At 41.5% G+C, this 24,176-nt stretch overlaps 1 protein-coding gene across 1 annotated transcript in view; it reads left to right on the top strand.

Annotated features, from left to right (window-relative positions):
* Positions 1–10,190: 10,190 nt before the first annotated feature.
* Positions 10,191–24,176, top strand: part of LOC118574334 (A-kinase anchor protein 17B) — a 36,302-nt gene continuing 22,316 nt past the window's right edge. The window contains exons 1-2 of the mRNA XM_036175197.1: positions 10,191–10,574; positions 18,395–18,496. The gene's annotated coding sequence lies outside the window, so the exon portion shown is untranslated. The remainder of the gene's footprint in view (positions 10,575–18,394; positions 18,497–24,176) is intronic.

Here is a 24,176-nt window from a genome sequence, read left to right as displayed (position 1 = left end):
ACCAAAATCTGAGAAAGAAATGTAAAGGAAAGAGTTCATGTTTCCTAGCTTATATCTAGACTCACCCTTAAACCAAGGCCATATCCCGTTGTCAGGGGTAGCTGGGTGAATTGATTGATGGATGGTAACTGATTTCTAGGACATCAGCAATGCTTGAGAGCAGAGGCTCTGTGATGGTAGTGTGTGTGTGTGTGTGTGTGTGTGTGTGTGTGTGTGTGTGTTTAGTTTTAGACAGGTGTGGTGGCTCATGTTTGTACTCTCAGCATTCTGGGGGGCCAAGGCAGGAGGACTGCCATGAATTCTAGGCCAACCAACTTGGGATGCCCCTTTTCAAAACAAGGAAAAAGAACCCTTTCATGTAAGTCTTAAAGGGGCCCTAAAAAGTCAGCTAGAGGTGAGAAACTAATTGAGCTAGGGAATTCAATTTATAAGATCTGTGTGCTATGTAACAGGTGAAAGGCAGAGGCAGAGATAAATCCCAGGATTTTTATTTTTATTTTTGAGAAAGGTCTCAATATATAGCCCAGGCTGACCTTCAATTCCTGATCCTCCTGCTTGCACCTCCCAAATGCTAGATTACAGGTATGTGCCACCATCCCTGACTCATGCTGTTATGGTTCTAGAGACACAATAATTCTATAACTCTTCCATCAATGAATAAAGTATGAAATACTTTCAAGTTAAGATCAGAGGAGACAAACTGGGTGGTAGCAGAAATACACTATGATTTTGAATATTTGTATATTTTAAGTTAGATTTTTAAGACTAACACAAACACATACATTTGAGCTTGCATAGTTCCTTTTGTATTTAGTATAAATCACAGAATCATACATAGTGGATTTTGTGGTATGTAAAGTTTACCTTGATATAACCATTAAAATATACACCTGGCTATCATTCTGTATCCAGGTACACATGATTTGGCTATATAAAACTACGTGCATTGAGAATCTGCTGATGTATACTCATACATTAAGGTGAGTGAGAACAAATACACATGTTAATCATCTTGGGAGTTTTCTTGGCTCAGAGAAGCCACTGGGCTCTGGGGAGATTGATGGAGCTAAAATGTCATTGTCACAAGGGAGGCAACTATTGATTTCACTGACAAACCCTGTAATTATGGGAGCACAATGCCTAGTTACATTAATTAGAAGGGAGTAAGAGAGTGGAGCTGGAGGCCCTGCTGCCAGGGAGTGAGAGAAAGAAGAGATTGATCTTCTGTAAGGTGTGGCAGGAGCTTGTAGGGAGTGGAGAGGCAGAGAAGAAGCTGAAAAAAAAAAAGAGGAGATTGGAGTTTGGAAGCAGTTTGAAGATCTCCATGTAAACGGCATGAGATTACCACCTTGGGTTGCATGTATATTCCATAAACTCATATGTGGTATAAATTCTCTAAAGACTGCCAAGTGCTATTACAATGCTGTAATATTGAAACAGAAAATACCAGCACATCAAAATTCAAAAGGTATCAACAAATGATGAAAAGGGGTAGTTGTTGGAAAGTAATTCTCCTCTCCACCTTTGCCAAGGAAGCATCTACTATTTGTGTTTCATGTATCCCTCCAGAGACAGGCCACTACCCTATGCAATACAAACATTGATGCAATTGTGTATGTCTGCATTGCACAAATGATAGGATGATGCTCACAGTGTTTTTCAAATCTCTATTTGTATTCTTTCAATGATATAGCTTAGAAGATATTCATCAGCACATATCGATCTGCTTCATGTCTTTAAAACATTGAACATCTATTTTGTTTGCTAGTACTGCAATTTATTCAAGCAGTCCTCCTTGAAGCTCATTGAATTTGTTTCCACAGCACCTAGTTTATCTTTTTAGAGGTCAGGAAACAGGACAATCATCAGTCAACACAGTGTAACTGTGGAGATTGCCGATATTTTCTTTTAATGAGCATGCCAGTTTATTTTCATTTATATTCTAGTAAGCATACTAGTCTTTGTATTCCCCCAGACATTTTAAAAAAGATGATATTTTGATGACACAATAAAGAGCTGCATGGAAACCCAAGTGCAAATCACTTTTAAAGAGCTGGCTTGGCCTGGACAGAGATAGCCTGACTGGGACAGAGGTTTTTCTGTATTCTAGGTCCACTGAGGGAGGACATCTAAAGATTTTAAGGACAAGCTCTCAGAAATAGTAGAAGACTGTGATAAGATTCTGTGGTCTGGCATCAGGAGACCTGTAGTCCAGCCACAGTTTTATCACTCACCCTAGAGTCACACCCAGAGAGGCACAGGGCTTCCTTATGTGTTATATAAGGGCAGAAATATCAAACTCATAATGCCATTATGAAGACTGAGTGAAGAGAGCCACCCAATATGCTTGATGAATATTACTAGTAAGTATTACCCTAGGGGACTGAAACAAAAGGCCAGTGTGCTCAGAGCGTCAGGTGGAGCCAACACACTCTCAAGCATAGATTGTAACCTGCCAACTAGATGATGGACTGAGAAATATCGAGCTCCTTCTAAGTCAGGTTGTTAGTGATCCAGACTATAACACAGGGCAAGGTAGCTCTTTTTGAAAAAAATTCCTGTGGTTGCACAATTAAAACATTCATCACAAACTCTAGGACTGCACATTGACAGTCTTTGTAAACAAATGCCCCCTTTCTTTTTTAAAAAAATATTTATTTTTATGTATTTTATTTAATGTGCATTCATGTTTTGCCTGTGTGTATGTCTGTGTGAGGGTGCTGGATCCCCTGCAACTGGATTTCCAGACAGTTGTGAGCTGTCATGTGGGCACTGGGAATTGAACCTAGATCATCTGGAAGATCAGCCAGTGCTCTTAACTGCTCAGCCCCTGCTCTTTTCCTTTTTATACTTCTCTATATTACAACTTCCATCCAGACCAAGAATATAAACTCTATGGCTATCAGTGAGCATGAAAGAGATTTGCATTTCAAGGGAAGGAATGCTCCTTGTTTAGATATGTCAATAAAGCTCAGGAGGTATGTTTTAGAAAATTATGGCATTGACATTTCCTTTGGAAGAGACCTAGGAACAACACTAGAAAGGAAAATCAATCAGTTCCCTAGAGAGAAGACAATGAGAGAGTGAGGGTTACTAGTGTTAACAGATGTTAAGATCCTCAGAGGGTCTTTTATATCACATACATCAAAACTAAAAGCACATTCCCCCAGGCAATTCCCCTTCTTTCTTGGACAATTCAGTCCTAAAGCCATTAGGTGAGGCAGAGCAAGTAAGCCATCTGCAATGGACGGTGGTGGGAGCAGGGAGAGGTATCTAGGTTAGAATGTCGGAGACTAAGCAGAGAGAAGAGTATTTTTGTTGAGGGTGCTCCTAGGAGTTGGAGTCAAGTGGGTTGATGAAGGCATCCCCGGGGAGTGGCAGTCTATTGAGGAGACTGACAAAGACAGTCCCATGGCCTGGGTTCTCAGAGCCTGAGTGGGATGAGGAGGGTGTCCATGTGTGGGCGTGGTGATGCTAAGAGCTAAAGCCTGAGGAGTCTAGGGAGGGAATCCATGGAAGGGAGCAGTTGTTATGCAGAATCTGAGACTGCAGTGGCAATGGAGATGGAAGACTGGTTGCTGTATTACTGATCGATATCTCAAAATTTGGCATCTTTAAACAAGACACATTCATTATCTCACGTGCGTGCGTGCGTGCGTGCGTGCGTGTGTGTGTGTGTGTGTGTGTGTGTGTGTGTGAAGAATCTGTGCACAGTTTGCCAAAGAATCATAGGAAGAAGGAGGAGAAAGAATAGGCAAAGGCCAATGGTCTTAATAACCTCATTTTGAAAGGAATGGCTCACATGTTTTTGCTGTATTTTATGATTGGAAGTGAGCCAATAGATACAGCTCACATTTAAGAGGTGATTTCACAAGTGGATGAATAATAGGAAGCAGAGATCACTGGAGGTCATCTTTTTAAAATTAATTCTTTGAGAGTTTTATACAACGTATTTTGATCATATTTTTATATTCACCCCCTTCCCCAACTCTTCTCATATGTATCTCCTTTCCTACCTATAGAACTTTGTGTCCCTTAAAAAAAATCCTTCCAGGGCTTGGGGATCTAGCTCAGTGGTAGAGCACTTGCCTAGCAAGCGCAAGGCCCTGGGTTCGATCCTCAGCTCAAAAAAAAAAAAAAATCCTTCCAGACCAATTAATTTTCTTGGCTGTATGATCTTTCACTGGAGTATTGCTGATTTACCAGGGGCAATAATCTTAGAGAACCCCTCCTCTCTCTCTTGGCAGCTAACAATTGCCAATGGCACTATAGCTAGGGATGCTGGAATTTGGTCTGGCTTGGGTTTGCACTCGTTTTGTGCATACTATTGCAAATGCTGTGAGCTCCTATGTGCAACTGCCCTTGCTGTGTCAAGGAGACAGTGTTTCCTTGTACTCATCTACCACCTCTGGCTCTTACACTCTTTCTGACTCTCTTCCACAGTGATTCCTGAGCTTCGGCGGGGGAGGGGTTCTATATATATTTCCTTTAGGGCTGAACATTCTTCAGTCTCTTTTTATATTCTGTGCCTTGGTCAGCTACAGGTCTTTGTGCTCATCACTATTTACTGCAAATAGAAACTTCTCTGATGAGGGTTGAGAGATGCATTAGTTTATAGGTATAATGATAAGGTATTAGGAGTCAGTTTAATATTGTGTCATTTTAGCAACATAATAGTAGTAGGTTCTCTCCTAGGGCCTATAGCTTGTCTAGTCATAATTCCTTGATCCAATAATAGTGCCAGACATGGATTTTATCTTGTGGAGTAGGACTTAAATTAGAAATTGGATTTATAGTGGATGGTTGCTTCCACAATGCTCATGCCACTATTGCATGAGCAGGCATGTATTGTGTACAGTCTTTAGTGTAGCTTGAAGGATTCACAGCTGGATATAACTGATAATTACTTTTCTCCTCCAGCAGCTTGCATAGCACCTCTAGCACTATAAAAGCTAACCAGTAGGGGATGAAGATTCCAGGTCTGTACTATCTTGATTTTTCCATGTTCTATGACTCAGGTATGTAATGTCTTCAGCAATAGGATCTTACTGTCAAGTTCTGAAGTGTAACCAAAAGCAGTGGCAATACTCAGTAATGTTTGAAGATCACTCTATTTCTTTTTCTTAAAGACAAATACACATTTACACAATATTAAAATACAAATATATCAATATAACCATGATATATGTGTGTTCTGATTATTAAACAGATACATGCCCATTACTTTTGTTTTATTTATCTTCTTATTAGTGAGAGGATCTTGTAGTGTTGCTCAGGCTGGCCTCAAATTCCTCTCCTCACTTGATTCTCTCACCTCAGTTCTTGGATAACTGGAAACACAGGTGCTCACCACTAGTTTCCATTAAAGCATGTATTCAAAACGCTAAAGTGACAGGGGTAGTCTACTGTCTAGACATCAGCACTGTTGACATTTTGGTATATTGTATTGTTTTTAGCCTCCTTTAAATTACATATTTCTTTCTACCCATTATAATGTAATTTTCTTTAAAACTTTTCCATTCCTTTTATTAATAGTCATAGTGTTTCTGGAGCTGGTAGTGAGGATCTCTGATCTATTTTAGAGAAGAGACATATTAAGGAAATCTTTGGAGAAGGAAAGCACAGAAAAATGGCAGGGAAGGAGGAAGTGTGTACCTGCATGACAAGCAGTGCCTTCTGCTCACTTGTTGATGAATCTAAGTCTAGACTCCATTCTCTCCTTTCTTTTTGTGTTTTCATGACACTGTATTCTGTTCTCTGTAATTTCTTTGAGGAATGGGGATGAGATTAGTGTTAGCATCTTTTTGATACTCATTCTTGCTATGTAACTCAAACCCTTGATCCTATTATCTCAGCCTCCTGAGTGTTCCCACCATACCTAACTTGTCATTTCATTGTACTCTACTCTTAATTTGACACTTTTGATGAGATCAGCATGTTCAACCGACTGTGTCTAGGGATGACGAGACATTCTGGAGAAATTTTCAGGAATGCCAGATTGGGGCACGAGAAAAGATTTTTGCAGTTTTCATTTATGTATATGATGATGATGAGTTCTAGAGTATTAGAATGGTAGCCTCAAAGTAAAGACCCAATTCTTCCCCATTTTACAATTGAAGAAACTAAGCCCAGAGAAGTTAAATGAATCACTGTAGGCCACACAGCCTCTGCAGGCAGAACCTGGCTAAAAGTTGAGCCTCTAGAGTTCTAAGGCCACTGTTAAAGAAGACTTAATATTAATTAAGTAATCCTTGTAAAAACTCAGTGAAGTAGGTTAGCGTTATTTGTTCTGACTTTAGAGCCATTTATTGCAAAGTGATTAAATGTGTATAAGCCAGAACTGATTCCACTATAATTAAACATGTTTTTAATCACTCTCAAAAGAACAGACTATTAAGTAGGGTTATTATTTTAGGAATTAGCTTTCAGTTTCTGGTCCAACCAGTTTGAATATCACTTCTCACCTGGTATCATGGATTCCTTTTATATTCAGCATAAAGCCTGTATTTTCTCAGTAAGATTAAGCGAATACATTGTGTTTAATGAGCTGCATCTTAAGGCTCCTACAGCCTTCTCAGTAAATGAGTGAATGTGGAGGAGGAAGGGCCTATGGCCTGGAGACTTAAAGTAACATTGACCTACTGATATTCCTTCCAAATGAAGACTTTAGGCCACAGTGTCTTTTAAAACTTTTTCTTGTATTTGTGTGTGTGTGTGTGTGTGTGTGTGTGTGTGTGTGTGTGTGTGTGTAGGTCAAATGACAACTTGTGGAATTTGGTTCTGTCCTTCCACCATGTGAGTCCTGTGATTGAACTCAGGTCATTCAGGTTTGAGGCAGCAGGCATCTTTACCCACTGAGCCATCTCATCAGCTGCTCAGGCCTTGATTTCTTATCTGTCCTCATTGCTACACAGAAGAAGCAGGGGATGCTCAATAGATAGCTAAATATAATTTATTTTGGTTACTATTGTCTGAAGATGATATAATAGTTTGCCAAAGCACTCTTTAATCAAAGTTTGCTTAGAAGACTCCTTAGGTCAGTACAGCAAACAAGCTGTAGTTTTGGGATCATATCTGAAGTGGGACAGGTGAGCTTTGAGTTTAGAGCTTCTTGTCTGAGATTCCCATTTTCTCTCCTGCTTTTCACTGTTTCTGTGATGGCTGTATTGGCATTCTACCAGTACATGTCCTATCTAGAAGTACAGTTGATACCAAAATGACTTCCTGTCCCCATTAAAATCTCTAATCACCCCCACACCACAGGAAGCAGGAGGGAACAGATTATAGACAAATGATACTTGGAGAGACACTGAATTCTAGAATGGCATGGTCACACATCCCAAGGTTAATGGCAGAACAATAGTTCAAATACCCCTAAAGAATGGTAAATTTTCCCCCTGTAAAATGAAAAGCAAGATATTTACCTAAGTTATTATGTGCATAAAATATGCTAAAAGAAGTAAAAACACTTTGAAAATTGCAATTCAGTACAAGGACTTTAAAATTTTCCCATAAAGCCACGTTCCTTTCCTTATGCAAATGTTAGCTAATATTACTATGTGATTCTTCTAAATGGGATTTGAATTTGGCAAAAGGACATTCTGAACTATGGAGAAGAAAAGAATGGACAGAGGAACATCTGAGGAAGTCACAAATTACCCCAGATGTGGTGAATTCAGCTGTGTAGACTTCGTTTGTTTTATCAGTAACAGCAAAGCATGCTCGTAGAGGCCAAAGAATAAGAACTTTGCAAGGAACATGAATAGCTACCCCACAGTGTCAGCTCAAGCACCTGAATTTTGATAAAATTAATTTTAAAATCATATTTAATACTAAAGCTCTGTAATTTCAAGATTGCAATTGGTTCATTTTGACAACATATACTCCTGTTCGTGCGCTTGTTCTTTGGACCATTAACAGCTACAACATGCTATCAGTTTCTTATTTGATATGATACACAAAAAGAGAAAAAAAGCAACACACACAACATTTTAATAAGTTGAGTTTTAAAATTTAAAACTGAATATGAAAGTAAAAGGCCATAATCGCTAGCCTTCAAATTGGCAAACTTCGTGAAACCAATTTAAATGCCATTCAATGCTACTCAACCAGGGAGAAAGACAAGCCGTTTCATTTTCTCCAACCTCTCATTCATTTGGTCATATCTGAAGTCTAAAGGAAGTGGTGTGTGTGTGTGTGTGTGTGTGTGTGTGTGTGTGTGTGTGTATAGCTGGGTGGTCGGCTGGCATGTGTGAAGTCCTGAATTTAATTTCCAGTCCCCAACAACCAAAACCAATTAACAGCCTTGATGTCTGTTTGCCAATGCTAAGGAAGCAGGGCTATTACTTACACCCTTCTCAGGAGCTCCTGATGGAGGCATCCACTCTTATACATTTGTAATCTTACAAGAAAAGCAATGCACAGAATGTATTCCATGCCTAAGACATGTGGATAGTCAACTATTAATCTTATATATTATTTTAATCTTACACGTCTTATACCCCCAAGTATTTGACACATGGTGAGTGTGCATGGCATATTTGCACAGTGAATAAAAAGATACACCCATGAGTTGTAGGTCAGGCAGAAGACAATAGGCCTCAAGTTAGTCTAGACTTTGTATAAAAGGCATGAGAGAATATAGCTCACTGGAGAAGCAGCAGGAATTTTGGTTTAGTGGAGACCTTACTCTAAGAGCAGTGGGGGCAAAAGGGGAGTGGAAAAACATTAGCAGCTGTGGTGAGCCTTTAAGTTGGGATGCAGTGAGGGGACCCTATTATATTTCAGAGCCAGACTTATGGCTTCTGTGAAATGGACAAGGAAAGGAGTGTTAGCAGCCTTCCTAGCCTGGAGCATAAAAGTTTAGAGGCAAGTTGGCACGTGTAGGGGCTTGGTGGTAATTGTGTAAAGAGGATGGGAGTCTGAACATCAAGCAGAGGTGAAGATTTATTTAGGACAGAAGAGAGTGAAATGAACATTAACCCCCCACACCAGGTAATCAAGCAGAAAACAGCCCCGTGACAGCAGCTGCTTCGAGAACCTCCCCCAGGGAGGGAGTTGACAGTAAATCTAATGAGTGTCAGCTTTGTGACTTGTCATTCGAGAAAGTGAATGCCAATTTGGAGAACTCTAGGAAAGGTCCTCTAGGCAAGGGCTGTGACTCCCCTGTCTTCTCCATGCGTGGGGCTAAGGAGGGAGGGCAAATCAGTTCTTGGTGTCTACTTTCCGAAGAGTTACAGCAATTGGCTTACATTCAGAGAAGACCCTTCGTTTGTGTCTTTGAACAACAGAGTCTGGAACAGTGGGCCAGGCGAATAGTCTCCAAATTGTTAGCTCACCACAGAGAAGGACAGGTAAGGTTGGCATTGCTTATCCTCAAGCCAGAGACCCAAGTGGCCATCACAGAGCCACAGAGTCTTGGTGAGTGGTCCCTGGAATTTTCCCAGCAAGTTCCTGTACTGGGACAATGGACAACTAAAAGAAAATAAACACACAACCAGTGCCCATTCTTTCAGGCCCTGGCTGACTATTTGATGGGTAAGATCTGGTCAAGTGAGTGGCTGGTTCTCAGCTATAATGGTGGGTAACACTCTTTCCAGGCTATTTTTTCCTCTCTTTATAAAAAAAAAAAAAATGTGTGCTTGTGTGCAAGTGTGTGGAGGCCAGAGGTCAGTGTCGGGTGTCTTCCTCGTTGCTCTGTACCTTATTTTGTGAGACAGGGTCTCTCACTGAACTCGAAACTCACCATCTGGCTATACTGGCTGACCTATCTCCACCTCCTGTCCCATTCCTGTTCCCTGAGCAATGGGATTACAGATTCACCCTGCCACATCCCAGCTTTTACAGGGATCTGATCTGGATCCTCATTCTTGCATCTCTACAGTCTTGGCTAGCTTTCGTATACTAATTTCTTTGAAAGAAATAACGTGTTGTTGTTGTTGTTTACAATCTCTAAATCCCATAATTGGGTGGGGGGGTGAGTAACCTGGACAAAACCTTGGGCTGGTCAGAACCTTGCAGTGGTATTAACTTTGGCTCCAGCTTGCTGCACAGGAGGGGCGGGGGTTACATTAATGTTTGCTCAGGAGAAGGCGATTGGCCCTGGGGAACTCCAAGGGGCGGGTCTAGTCGGTGGTTGCCATTGGTTCTGCGGGCAAGTTGAAGGATGGCAGCGAAGGGGGCGGAGCTCACGAGGGGAGGCAATTGGTTCCCCGCAGGAGCCCACCGAGAGGAGCGAGCTGGCAGGCGTGTGAGCTCGCAGCCTGCAGCCCCCAGCCAGGATCCAGGAAGCATCCACCCGGGAGCTCACTGGGCCTGCAGCGGGGCGAGGGGCGCTCAGGGCGTTGGCACGGGCACGCGCGCCTGCGTCGCCGTCTTGGATGCGGCGAGGACGCCTCAGTGTCGAGACCTGAGCCATTCAACAGCTGGCCTCGCCCGCAGCAGTCACAGAGAGCGACCAGGAGCGTTGATGGTTGACACTGCGGCGGCTGGAGGGAGGCGGTGGCAGGAGCAGTGGCGGTTCCGCTATCCCAGCAGAGCCAAGCGCGGAGGTAGAGCGGCTGCTGAGGCGCCCGGTAAATGCCCCCGCTCTGCTAATCTAGCAGGCGGCCGCGTCCTTCTGCGTCCCGGTTGGCTGGCCGCCCTGGCCTACCAGAGTTATGGGTGCCTGGCAGGCAGGGCCGCGCGGGACTCTGAATGGGGACTGGGGAGGGGCTTCCTAGAGGACCTGGGTAGCCAGGCCTGCTCTAGCTGGAGTCTGGTTTTCTAGAGATGTCCCTAGGCTTTCCCCTTGGATCTGTCAGGCTGCTCGCTGGGTTCTTGGTGCCGCACTAGGGGGCGCTGTGGCTGATGCTGCAGCCGAGGTCACTGGAAGCTTTCCCTTAGGGTGCACTAGATTGCTTAGGAAAGCTGAAGGATGTCCTCCCTACTGGCTGCAATAAGTCAAGGGCTCTGCACTAGCCATGGTCTATCGCCTTTGCCCTTTAATGACCACCAGGGCCTTGGCTTCGGGGAGCTTGAATCTAAGCTTGAGGTTCTAGCGTGGGCGGGAGGGTCAGAGAAGACCCATGCTGTGGATACTGCTAACCCTGAGCATGTTAGTCATTGTGGTGCCTTATTTACATTTATCACCTGCTTATTGTGATTTTATTTGAATCCAATTACTACCTGAGCACTTTTGAATGCCACTAACTCTAAGGGGTTATTTGTGTTGATTGGAACCCTGGAAATCAGCATGGGGAACACCAGGGCCTTATTATTTGCCTTATTATTTGCCACAGGGTCTCAAAGATGGTGCCCATTTTGCCTGGTGTTCTTTCTGCCTCAGATCTGACTTTGAAACCCCATACTGTTGAAAGAATGTTAAGGTTGTGCAGTATAATTGATAGTGATGAACTTAAGAAAATGTAGTTGGGAATCTCTCAAATTCTTCTTCTTTTTTTTTTTTTAAAAGGAATTTTAAGCATGTGAGATTCGAGTAACCACATTTTCTGTGCTCTGTTTCTTTTTCTTTTTCTTTTTTTTTATTCCTGTGTGTGGACTGTGTCCTCTCAAAAGGATGGAGTAACTTGAAGCATGAGGTAACTTACATGAAAGTATTTTTTACTTCAGTTCTTGTAAAGCACACAGAACAGTGGAATACGCCTCCAGGCACTGGTGTCCAGGGAATGCCAGCTGCTCCACATGAAAGGATGGATGGGGCTGACTTGACCAGGAGTCATAAGGTAGAGGGTAGGGCGTGCAGACACCATCTTCTGCAGTAAGTGGACCCAAGGTCTCCCATTGATTCTTAACCAAAGGTCACACTTGAAGTGTGCTCCATCTGTCTGTTTTTGCTAGCATACATTCAGGTAAAGTGTAGCCTCTTACTGGCTTCATGTGTCGTCTCCAGCATTAGAAAAATGGTGAGGCTTGGAGCTTAGGAAATGTGGACTTGAAGATCAAGCAATACAAAATGGTGGTGATGGTGATGGTGATGGTGATGGTGATGGTGATGGTGATGGTGTGTGTGTGTGTGTGTGTGTGTGTGTGTGTGTGTGTGTGTGTATGTGAGTGAGAGAGAGACAAAGACACACACACACACACACACACACACACACACACAGAGAGAGAGAGAGAGAGAGAGAGAGAGAGAGAGAGAGAGAGAGAGAGAGGCAGCTTTCTGCTGAGACTAGCTATGCATTTATTTTCCCAGCATGCATCCCTGCCTTTGCCAGAGAAAGGAACTTTTGTTTTTCAGGATGGAAAAACAGTCTTAGTTTAATTATAATTATAATTATAGAATCCTTTAAAATAAATAATATTTTTATTAATCCTTTGAGAATTTCAAACATGCATTCAAAGTATTTTAATCGTATTTAGCCCCATTCTTTCCCCTAATTCTTCTCAGATCTCCTGCAACATCATGTCTCTTAAAAAAAATAACCCATATAGTCTAGTTTGTGCTGCCTAAAATTCATGGATGGGGGCCCTTCCACTGGAACATGGTAGACCCTTAAAGAAAACTGACTGTTCCTCCCCCCTCCCCCCAAGCCATTAACTCTCAGTAGCTGAGAGAAGATTTTTTTGTTGACTTCTTTTCGAGGTGGTAGGAGTTTAAGAATACTGATTCCACATTCATTCAGGTCTACAGAGGTTTTTTTTTTTTTTCTTTTAAATTGTTGTTTCCAATATACTCATGGTCTTTAAAGAAGCTTTTAAGCTCAGTTGCAGATGGAGGCAGGCTAATAATACCTGGGCCACAGTTGGAGCAAACACAGACTGCATGGAATCCAGAGGGGTATTTTTCAGAAGAGGGGCACATAAAGACGGAATGCCAATGAAAATTGAGTAGCCATAATAATAATAAGGGCTCATATTAGTTGAACGCTTACTTGGGGCTAAGTACTTAATTTGCATCATTTCATGTGATTCTTCAAAAATCACATATATATGAGGAAAAAGTGGGCATGGTGGCTCATGTCTATTAATCCAGTACTCAGAAGATAGAAACAGAAGAATTAAGGTCATCCTTGGCTAGATAGTTGGAGGCTAGCCTGAGCTACATGATTTACATTATACACATGTAAAAGATAAAAAGAAGAAAATCACTGTGAGGTAGGTGGTTTGAATTATTAGGGGTTTGAATATCTTGAATCCCAAAACCTGAAATCTAAAACACTCCCAAATCTGTAACTTTTTGAATACTATCATTTTGCCACAAGTGGAAAAGTCCACATATGCCCTTCTATGACAAGGCTGTTGTAAAATGAAGCTGCATTAAAAATATTGTATAAAATTACCCTGGGGCTACACATAAGACATGCACGTGAAACATGAATGAGTTCTATGTTTCTACTTGGGTCTCACTTTATATATAGGCATTTATAATTGCAAACATTTTGGATAAGGGATACTCCACATGGATCTTCTACAGTGCAAAGAATTTAGGTAACAAACCCAAGAAAATCTCCTAGCTACTCAGTGGCAGAGGTGGGATTTAAACCTAGAATTACTTGTGCTCGAAGGTAATTGTGGCGTTCGTTTCTGTCACAGTAAAAGTATTGTGAAGAAGGCTTTGAAAGGGTGGGTAAAATTTGTATTGGGAGGGGCTATTTGGTGAGGGGCTATGACCTCAACTAAAAAGGGGAAGTGAGCATAGCATAGGGGTAGGATGTAGGTTACGGCTGCTGAGGTGGAGAGGATCTTGTTTTTAGTGCTTTGAGCGGAATTTGTGATTTGATATAGTAATAAATTGAGGATACTGAGAAATTATCTACCTTGTGTGTGAACGTGTGTGGAGCCCAGAAGACAACCTCAGTTATCTGTCCTCACCTCCAACTTGTTTGAGATAGTCTTTTTGTTGTTCAATCCTGGACATGCCAGGCGCTAGCCTGGGAACTTCCAGGGTTTAGCTCACTATATGTGCTGCCACGCCTGGCTTTATGTGGGTTCTGGAGATCTGAATTCAGGTCCTCACTCTTGCATAGCAAATGCTTTACCCACTTACTGAGCCGCCTCTTCAGCCTGGCATGTTGAGACTCTTTGAGCAAGGAAGAATATGACAACAGTAGAGCCAGTTAACTGGTGTGACCTACCTGGGTCCCTGAGCCTGTGTCGCTCCTCATTTTTTGAGGGTCTTGTTCAGGTGTGAGTATACTTAATTATTGTTTTTGATATTCCTAAACCCTTAGGGAGTACCAAGTGTATACAGCTGAGCAGATTCTTGGGTCCAGTGTACAGGAAGAGGAAGCTAGAAGCCTTGTATTAAATCCAGGCCTTAATGAGTAGGCTTTAGCCTATACTACTTTATTTATTTATTTATTTATTTATTTATTTATTTATTTATTTATTTATTTGAGCTGAGGACCAAACTCTATGACTGAGCTAAATCTCCAACCCCTTGTTTTGTTTTATTTTTGATACAGAGCTTTAGCATGTAGACCAGGCTGGGCTTGAACTCACAGAAATCCACTGCCTCTGCCTTCTAAGTATTAGGATTAAGGGTATAAGATACCAGCCTGGCAGGCTATACTGCTTGAAAAAGCAATTGAATTGAGGGAAGGTCAGCACTGAAAAGTTTTTACCAAGATCTTTAGCTCATCTTGAAGTTCTAGAAGGTCTGGGTTATTTCACCCACAAAAGACTGAGCTTTCCAGAATGGACTCCTGTAGCTGGGGGGAGCTGAGTGCTGTTTCTCCTGTCCAGTCTCAGCATTTCATTCCTGGTGGCCCCGTAGTCCCTGGACTCCTGCCCAAGGGAAACAAGCCCCACCTAGGAAGATTCCAATTCAAGATTATTTTCTTGTCTTACCGTGTAATCAGGAATTTGTCAGCTGACCTCCCACAGAACTGCCTATGTGAAATGAACATAATCGAAGCATTTAGAGATCATTGTGGAAGAGAGGCCTGTCAGGAAATGAGCATCATCCATAGGCAGCTTCTTTCCTCAGGCCTGGTTATATTATGACACATTCTGTTGAATCTTTATTCTCTATTCTTTTCTTAGACTCTGGTTTTATTTCTGTTGCATACTGAATGAATATAGGATTTGGGTCAAAATATTAAAAAAATACAGTACAGGGTAAAAACAGAAGAAAAACAATTAAAAATAGCATGCTAGTTTAGAAGGAGGAAAGGGAAGGGGGAATGATGTAATTATAACCTCAAAAAATTAAAAAATATCTTAAAGAATAGCATGCTAAAATTATTAATCTAGAAATCTCTGAAAGGTTTCAATCTTTTGTGTGTTTATGTGTATGACATATGTGTTTGTTCATGTGTATGAGAGGAGAGCATATAGATGCTGCAGCACATGTGAGGTAGTCAGAGGACAACCTAGGGTGTCAGTCCTGAGCTTCTACCTTGTTTTATGACAGAATCTCACAGTATGTACTATGGCATTTGTCACACTTGCTGGTCCTTGAGCTTTTTAGGACTCTCTTGCCTCTATCTCCCATCTCACCATGGGAACATTGGGGTTATAGACACAAGGTACTTGTCCAGGCATACATGGACTATGGGGATCTGAATTCACATCCTCACACTGGTGTGGTTGCCACTTGTATGCTTTACCCACTGAACCATCTTCCTATACCTGAAAGCACTCTGTGTTCTAGATAAGCATAAACCACTTTTGTGTTGGCACTAGGCAACATTATGCAAGTCTGTCCAGGAACTACAGGGCATTTAGCATTAGTGGCCCTCTGTTTACCAAATAGTGATAATGTTCTTCCCTAGGGCAATTGTTATGACAACTAAAATTGTTCTTATACGCAATAGTGACACATTTAAAACCTACAGAGCACATTCTCAAATCTAAAATTCATTTCATATGAACAAACGTGAATTGTACCATTGCTAATCTGTGGCCCAAAGTGTTCTAAGTCCTCTTATGGCATTTTCTGCATCAGATTCCAGTTATTTGTCCTAATTTCTCTCTCTTTAGACCCAATTCTTTGAGGGTGAACTCATTAAGACTCATCACCATAGCCCCCAGTGTATCTAACTGAGTAGGAGATTGGTACGTACACCTGAATTACTCTCAGTGTTCATTGGGGTTAATAGGTCTAGTCCAAAAGGGCGTGCTAGCCCAAATTACCATTGAACTGTTGGCCCTGAGATGCTGGTATCAGCATTCTAAATACAGAAATAATAGCTTTGGAAAAGAGTTGTCAGGCAAGGTTTCTGTTAACTTAGCTCTAGGCTTATTGAGTTTCCCTTGTCTTCGAACTGTTGCAGGCTCCAAGGTGACACTGGGGAAGCAGACATGCAATTCTTACACTGATGAAACTCAGAGTTAAGGGAAGGAAGGAAAGGGGTACAAACTCAAGCTGATGAATACCCACTATGACTGGGGAGCACTGATGTTAGGAGGCCAGAGTGCTTTTGATAGCATCTCTGAGGAGGAGACTGGACATTGAGTCAAATTCAAACAACAAAGGAACCAGGCATGAAGGACTCTTGGTTAGGGGAAACATGTTCTATAGAAAAGACAGTGCAAAAGCCCTCAACAGTATACTTAATGCACTTGGGTCCAGTAAAGAGGTCAGTAGAACTGGGATGGGGACTAAATTCAGGAGGGGACATGAACTGAAGGAAGCAGGTTGAGGCCATATTTCAAAGGTAAGAAGTATAGATTTCCTTTCAAGCCACTGGAGAGTGTTTAGTAGCTATCTGACATGATTTGGCTTAGGGTGTTTTAAGTCAAGCATGGTGGCACATACCTAATCCCAGCACCGAAAAGGTATTACTGTGAGCAGGAGGATTGCTGTGATTTTGAGGCCAGCCTGGATTACATTATGAACTTTAGGCCAATCTGGGTTACAGTGTGCATACCTGTCTCAAAAAATATGTGAAAGTTTTGATTTTAAATCACATTGGCACTTCTTTAGGCTAAGATTGGAAGTAGAAAGGCTAGTTAGGAAGCTTTTAGAATGATTTAGGTTAGGGTGATGACGGATTAGATGGATTAGAGTATGAGGTAGCAGCAACGGGGAAGTGGGTTTGGAATATGTAGTAGAAGTGAAGGGATTGAAATGGAGAGGAAGGGAGAGTCACTCCTAGGTTTCCGGCCTGATCCCCTGGGTGGAGGTGCCCATACTCAGGAAATGAAAATTCCTGGGTGGGAAGGAGCTAGTGTGAAGTAGAGGGCAGCTTTGGGGTGGGAATTAAGAGTTCGGGTGCACTTGTTTGCCTGCGATGCCAAGGAAAAGTTCCCCTGGAGACAATGAATCTCAGCTTGGCAGAGCTTCAGCCCACATAAAATTCAATGCAAATTAAAGGTGCTTCGTGGTGCCCAAATATACTAGCATAGGCATCATACCTAAAATGATAATGATCCAATGTGAGCTGGGCTGGAAAGGGATCAGGCATGGTAATTCTGCTGATGGCCTGATTCTTTGGCTTGAGGCTCCAGGAGACCAATTTGACAATAGGTAATGTAGCTGTATGTGATTATTTCTGACCCTTGACGTAGTAGATTTTGAAGAAACAATTTTTAAAAGCTTTGTACAGAGCTCTTCATGCTAAGTGTTCATTATTATAATAATAGTCTAGAGTAACACTCTTTTAAAACAGGTAATACTCTTTCAGGAAAAACAATTTAAAAAAAGGAGCCAGGCTTGATGGCTCTTGGCCTGTAATTCCAGTAGTTAAGAGGGTGAGGCAGGAGGATGGTGAGCTCAAAGCCAGCCTGGGCTGCATAGTGAATTCCAGGCTAACCAGTGCTACATGGGGAGACTCTATCAGGAGAAAAGAAAAACACAAATCCCTAAAGAGAAGGGAAAGCTAACTGCACTGGTTTCATTCTGTTGCTTGATAAGACACTATGACAGAAAGCAATTTAGGGGGAGGAGGGGGTGTATTTGGCTTATTGCCAGGTCCCAATCTATTATTGAGAGAAGTTAAGGCAGGATTTCAAGGCAGGAATCTGAAGCAGATACTGTAAAGGAATATCACCTGCTAGCTCACTCACAAGCTCATGTTTATCTAGCTTTCTTGCATAACCCTAGACCTATTGCCTAGGGTACTGCTTGCAATGGGCTGGGCTCTCCTACATCAATTAGTAATCAAGACAAGCCCCCACAGACATACCTGTAGGTCAACATGATCTAGACAACTCCTCAGTTGGGCCTTTCCTCTCAGAGGACTGTAGGTTATAACAAGTTGACAGTCAACGCTAACTAGAACATTAGGCAAAGCTATAGTAACCCTGTATAGAACCTCTCTGTATATAATTTTTACATATCAATATCTGGGGTTGTTAGCCATGCAGGTGCAAAGCTTGAAGAGTGGCAATGTGTGGGTATAACTGCAAACCTCACAAGCTGTCTCTGGTGAACATGATAAACAGTTGTGTTACTTATTTGTAAATTACTTCATTCACTTTTGACTTTGTACCTGTTTCTCTCTGACAGTGTCCCCGCTGTAGGATGCCACAGCACAGTGCTCACCATGAAGAGTTCCCATGAATCGTGGCCTTTGTGACATTTCCTTCTTTGGCACATTTCCCACATAAGGTATTGGGTAATATATCCTATTTCATGGGTCTTGGATTCAAATAATTTCACCTTGGGGTTTTAAAAAGGTTGGGAAACATGCTCTCAGAAACCCATGAGTACACCCTGGTGTATAGGTTGCTTTTGCCCTCTAGGTGGCGACTGGTAGGTAGGAATTTTGCTGGTAATTTTCAGACTGAAGCTAGAAGCTGCAAAACACTGGCAATATCATGATAAGCATTTCCCACGAATAATACTCAGATTATTCAAGGAGTGAAGCAAGAGCCTGGCAGATACTCAGCCACATTTCTTTAAATCCCTGATGGCCTACCCCCCCCCCCCCCCCCCCCCCCCCCCGGCGTATAAGAGAAAGCAGTAAGTCTACAGTATTGTAAATTAATCCAAGGTAGAAAGCAGCTTTCTTTACTGAGCGTGTTTGGGAAAAGGTGTTTCCCAATAAAGAAAGGGAAAATGACCAAAGGATTTGTTAAACAGGTCTGCCAGCTACTTTGTGCATATAGTTTTTAACTAGCTTCCTCCCTTGCTGCCACGGGCTCACTCTTACATACAGTAGCATGCAGAGTCATGTAAACACAGCATTTATTTGTCTGATTGCTTGTTTATCTACTGTTTATTATTTATTTATTTGATTATTTATTTAAACAGTTTATCTACTGTTTGTTTCTTTATTGGTTGTTTTTGAGACGTGGTGTCATGTATCCCAGGCTTGCCTCAAATGGCCTCAAATTTCCTATGTATTCAAGGACAGCCTTGAACTTCTGACCCTCCTGTCTCTCTTGAGTGCTGGGATTACTGGCTTATGTCTCCCAAGGCTGATAAATGTGATGCTAGGATTGGGGCCCAGGGTATTGTGCACAACGAAAACAGGAAATTAATTTGCCTGAAACAAATTGATGAGTCTGACTTCCTCTTTTCCTGGATTCCCTCCCTTCTTCCCATCTCCTCCTATTCCCTTTTGTTTGGGTTTGGTTTTGAGACAGGATCTTGTTATATATGCTATGCTGGCCTTGAACTAGAGATCCTTCTGTGTCTACCTCCAGATCCCTGAGATGTCAGGGCCTGTGCCACCATGCTTGGTGAGTTTTCTTTGTTGAAAGATCATAGTCCCCACACTGAACTCTGCCTTGCAGCTGAGTCTGAGTAGTGGTAGAAGAGATGAGATTCTCTCTTAGAATTTCATGGTTGAAAACCTGTCATTCCTGAATGACTACAGGTCTCTAAAATCCATTTGTTTTTCTGTTCAGAAATCCCTGGTGTCTTATATGAGTTCTTTCAAACCACCAGAATCTGGGAATTCCACAGAAGGTCATAAATTGGCTATTATTGCAAAATTGAATGCTGCTCAGTTTAATGATGTGATTTTTGACATTATTCAAAGATCAGAGCCATGGTCAGTCTCAGTTTTGAAATGATGTGTAGGTTAATGATGTGTCTGGATATGTGAGCATCTTGACTGAAGAGCTGTGGAATATTTGTATTTGATCAAGGTTTACTGGGGACTCTGTATTTGCCAGAAGATTGGAGATGGGGCTAGGTTAGCTTGGCCCGAATAGATGTTGGCTTTCCTGCTGACTTCCATAATGTGTTGGTAGAACTTAATATGTCTTGGGTACTTTCAAAATGACAACCTTAAGATTCAAAAGCCTGGAGAAGAAAGGTAACAAAGAACTACTTTCAGAGAGGATTTGAGTTGTATAGATTGTCCCATTTTTTTCCTGCTGCTACTTTTTGCATGTCCTTCATTCAAATGGCCTTGCTAATATTCTGACTGCAAATGACTAAGAGTGAGAAAAACCAAGGAGTGGCTATTGATGTATATTTTTCCTGTGACACAAGTGCTTTTAATCTTTCAAAGCCAATTTCACCAAAAAATTATATACAATTTTATGAAGTACTGGATGAATTTCTCTAGTCTGTCTTGAACTGAGGGAAACTACTGGAGTGACTTTGGATGTTGACTCCAGAATTTGTTGAGTTGGCCTTGGACTGTGAACATCTCTAGCCTGTCTCCTCAGCCCTAAGTTCATATTCACTGTTATCTAGGCAGCTTTGCTCCTAGGTAGAGAAGCAGGGAAGAGCAGACAAGATGGACACAAGATACTGGTAAAGGCAGGTGTGGTGGCACATGCCTTTAATTCCAGCACTCGGGAACCAGAGGCAGGCGGATCTCTGGGAGTTCTAAGCCAGCCTGGTCTACATAGAGAAACCCTGTCTCAAAAAAACAAAAGAAACAAATAACAACAAGAAGTTGCTTATAGAATACATGCTGTGTATGGTTGAGCAATCATAAGGTTTTTATTTTAATAAATAAAATGACTTCATTTTATTAGCTCACAAATGAAAACAACACACAGCTGATTTAAGTTCCTGCCCTGACTTTACATGATGATAACCTGGAAGTGTAAGCTGAATAAACCCTTTCCTCCACAAATTGTTTTTCATCAGAGTTTTATCACGGCAACAGAAAAGCTAACTAGAACACATATTGGCACCAGGAATGTTGCAGCTGTTATGAACCTGCCATATGGCTTTGGACTATTTTGTTGGAGGATTGAGGAAGATTGGGGCACTTTAAACTGAAACAAACAAACATTGAGTGCTCAGGGATTAACGGGCTTGTCTAGTGAGAGCTTGGAAGATAAGAATATTGAGAGACATGCAGACAATGGAGGATTGGATTGTGAGGTTTCAGAAGGAAGCAAAGACTATTGAGGCCATTTGTGTGATATTTTGGATTAAGAATCTGTGGTTGCTGGTCAGCTGGGGCTGAAGAATCAGCTGTGATTAACAAGAGACCAGCACCACTAATGTGAAACCTGTTTCACTGAGACAATGGATGCTAGTCAGTTAGGGCTGAAGAATCAGTTGTGATTAATAAGAGATCAGCATAATTGAAGTGAAATCTTTTGGCAAGTATTTTCTCACAGTCAGAACACAAAAGCTGTGATTCAAGGGAGCCACGTTGACATCTCAAGCTGACAGCTGAACTTGTCAATGTGTAAGAGTCACTGATATGGTACTGGTTTGAAGGCATGAATGGGCCATGGAGAGCAGCTGAGGCTTGGTGCCTTCTGGCAGGTTTGGCATTACTCCAGAAAGGCTCTGAGAGGCCACTGTTGAAGGTTAAGCCTCAGATGCAGGGAAGATCCCAGAGTATTAGAGATTCCAGAATTCTAGGATGTTCACCAAGGGCAGTGGGAAAGTGGGAAGTGTGGAGCCTTGCTAAGTCTATGAGACAAAGTATGTGTTTTATAGGTAGCAGAGCTTAAGTGGGGTTACCCGAGCCCTTTGAAGCCCAGAAGATCATGAGTGAGTTGCAGGTGTCAAACATTGAGCTGCACTGTGGATTTTGGTCTTGTTTAAGGATGACTGCTCCTATGCTCTGGTTCTTCCCTTTTGGAATAAGTTTTTTGTTTGTTTTGTTTTTTGTTTTTGGAGACAGGGTTTCTCTGTGTAGCTTTGCGCCTTTCCTGGATCTTGCTCTGTATACCAGGCTGGCCTCGAACTCACAGAGATCCGCCTGGCTTTGCCTCCTGAGTGCTGGGATTAAAGGTGTGCACCACCACCACTCGGCCGGAATAAGTTTTTTAAACTTGTTTTTAATTCTATAAGAGCCCACAGAAAAGAGACCTTGAACTTTTAAAGCACTGGAATTTTTAAAAACTAGAGAACTTTTAAAGTTGTACTGTATTTTATATTATGATATTAACATGAGCTCTTGGAGACAAACAAGAAAGGAAATATTATTTAACAGTGATGTGTTCATGTGTCAAGTTGGTAAGGGATAGAGTATTCTAGGGGATTTTGATTGTCAAATCAACACAACCTAGAGTCACCCAGGAAGATGGAACATCCGTTAAAGAATTGGCTTGATCAGACTGGCCTGTGGGCATGTATGTGGAATATTGTCTTGATTACTAATTAATGTAGGAGGGCCCAGCCCTCTGTGCATGGTACCATTCCCTAGGCAGGTAGTGCTGGGCTATGTACAAAACAGCTAGCTGAGTGAAGCAAATGTGCAGACCAGTAATCAGCATTAGTCCATGGTTTCTGCTTGAGTTCTTGCTAGAGTTTCTGCCCTGACTTAACTCAATGATAGACTGTGACTTGGAAGTGTAAGCCAAATAAACCCTTTCCACCTATATTTCATCATAACAACAGAAAAGAAAATTAGAACAATGAGAATAGTTTAAAAAATTTAGATTTCAACTTTTGATAATTCATGGGGATTCTAATTACAACATTCTTTGTATGAGGTTATGGTTTATAGTAGACACTTAAATCTTTGTTGAGTAACTAGTCTATGAGTATGATAGTGATTGATGAGAATGATGAAAATAGTGTTAATTAATTCTATTACTATCAATTGAAGCAAGGCTTCTTTTCTGTTTAACAAATTTAATCTTTATGTTTGAAAAAAAAGTAAATCATCAAATCTACCTTGTACCTTTCCCTCTGATTTCTTCCTCAAACTCTCCCACCATTATTCCTTCCCAACTTTGTGTTTTTATAAGCCAAATGAATCTTCTTAATGCTGCCAGTATGTGCATGGATGTAGAAGCATCTACTGGAGCATGAGTAGCCTCTCAGGGGCCATCCCTTAAGCAAACAACTCACCATCTCCCAGCAGCTATCAATTGCTATTAGCTCCTTAGCTAAGGGAGCTAATGATGGCTCTGACTACCTCTCCACTCTATGCTGGGATTTTGCCTGGCTTGATCGTATGCAGATTTTGGTGTATTGTCACACAAAATGGTAGTGACTTCATGTATGCGATAAAGCTGTCATGTTCAGAAAATATTGTTTCACTGTAGATATCGATCCATGACATCTAGCTCTTACAGTCTTTCCACTCCTTGTCCACGATGATTTTGAGCCTTGGGAGAAGAGGGTACAATGCAGATTTACCATTTAGAGCCGAACACTCCATTTTCTTCCCTGCGTATTAACTACTTGTAGGTCTCTGCATTAATACCCATCTAATGCAAAAAGAAGCTCCTCTAATGAAGGTTGAGAAGTGCACTAATGGATGGCTTAGCAAACAGTAGTAAGGTGTCCCCCAACTACAGGTTCTTGGCTCAGATTAACAGTACCAAGCATGGATTTCATCTTACTGAACTGACTTAAATGCAATTGGAAAGTAGTAGGTTAATCCTATAATATTCAGAATCACCAGCTTTTTAAAGCACAAAATTGGAATGCAAATTTGGCTTTTAGAGTCAGTTTTAAATGTTATAAAGTTTTAAGTATTATAAATAGCCTAATAACTTGATTAAAGACATTCTACTTGTCTTGGTATCTGTATTTTGATTAATATATAACCACCTCTCTCTCTCTCTCTCTCTCTCTCTCTCTCTCTCTATATATATATATATATATATATATATATATATATATATATATATGCTTATGTATATATGTATATATAATGCTTAGATATGTTTATTTGATTTAAACAGGGTTAAAAATAGAGAACATAAGCTTGGCGTGGTGCCCTTTGATGTCAGCACTCGGAAGGCAAACACAAGCAGATCTCTGAGTTTGAGGCCAGTCTGATCTACAGAGTGAGTTCCAGGATAGCCAGGGCTGCACAAAGAAACTATCTAAACACACACACACACACACACACACCCTAGAGATCATTAAAAAAGACAGAGATTATGTGGGGAGAAAACTAAAA

This window comes from Onychomys torridus, chromosome X (assembly GCF_903995425.1).
Source record: "Onychomys torridus chromosome X, mOncTor1.1, whole genome shotgun sequence".
Lineage (NCBI taxonomy): Eukaryota > Metazoa > Chordata > Mammalia > Rodentia > Cricetidae > Onychomys > Onychomys torridus.
The sequence above is the reverse complement of the archived record's forward strand: the minus strand, read 5'-3'. Positions and strand labels throughout refer to the sequence as shown.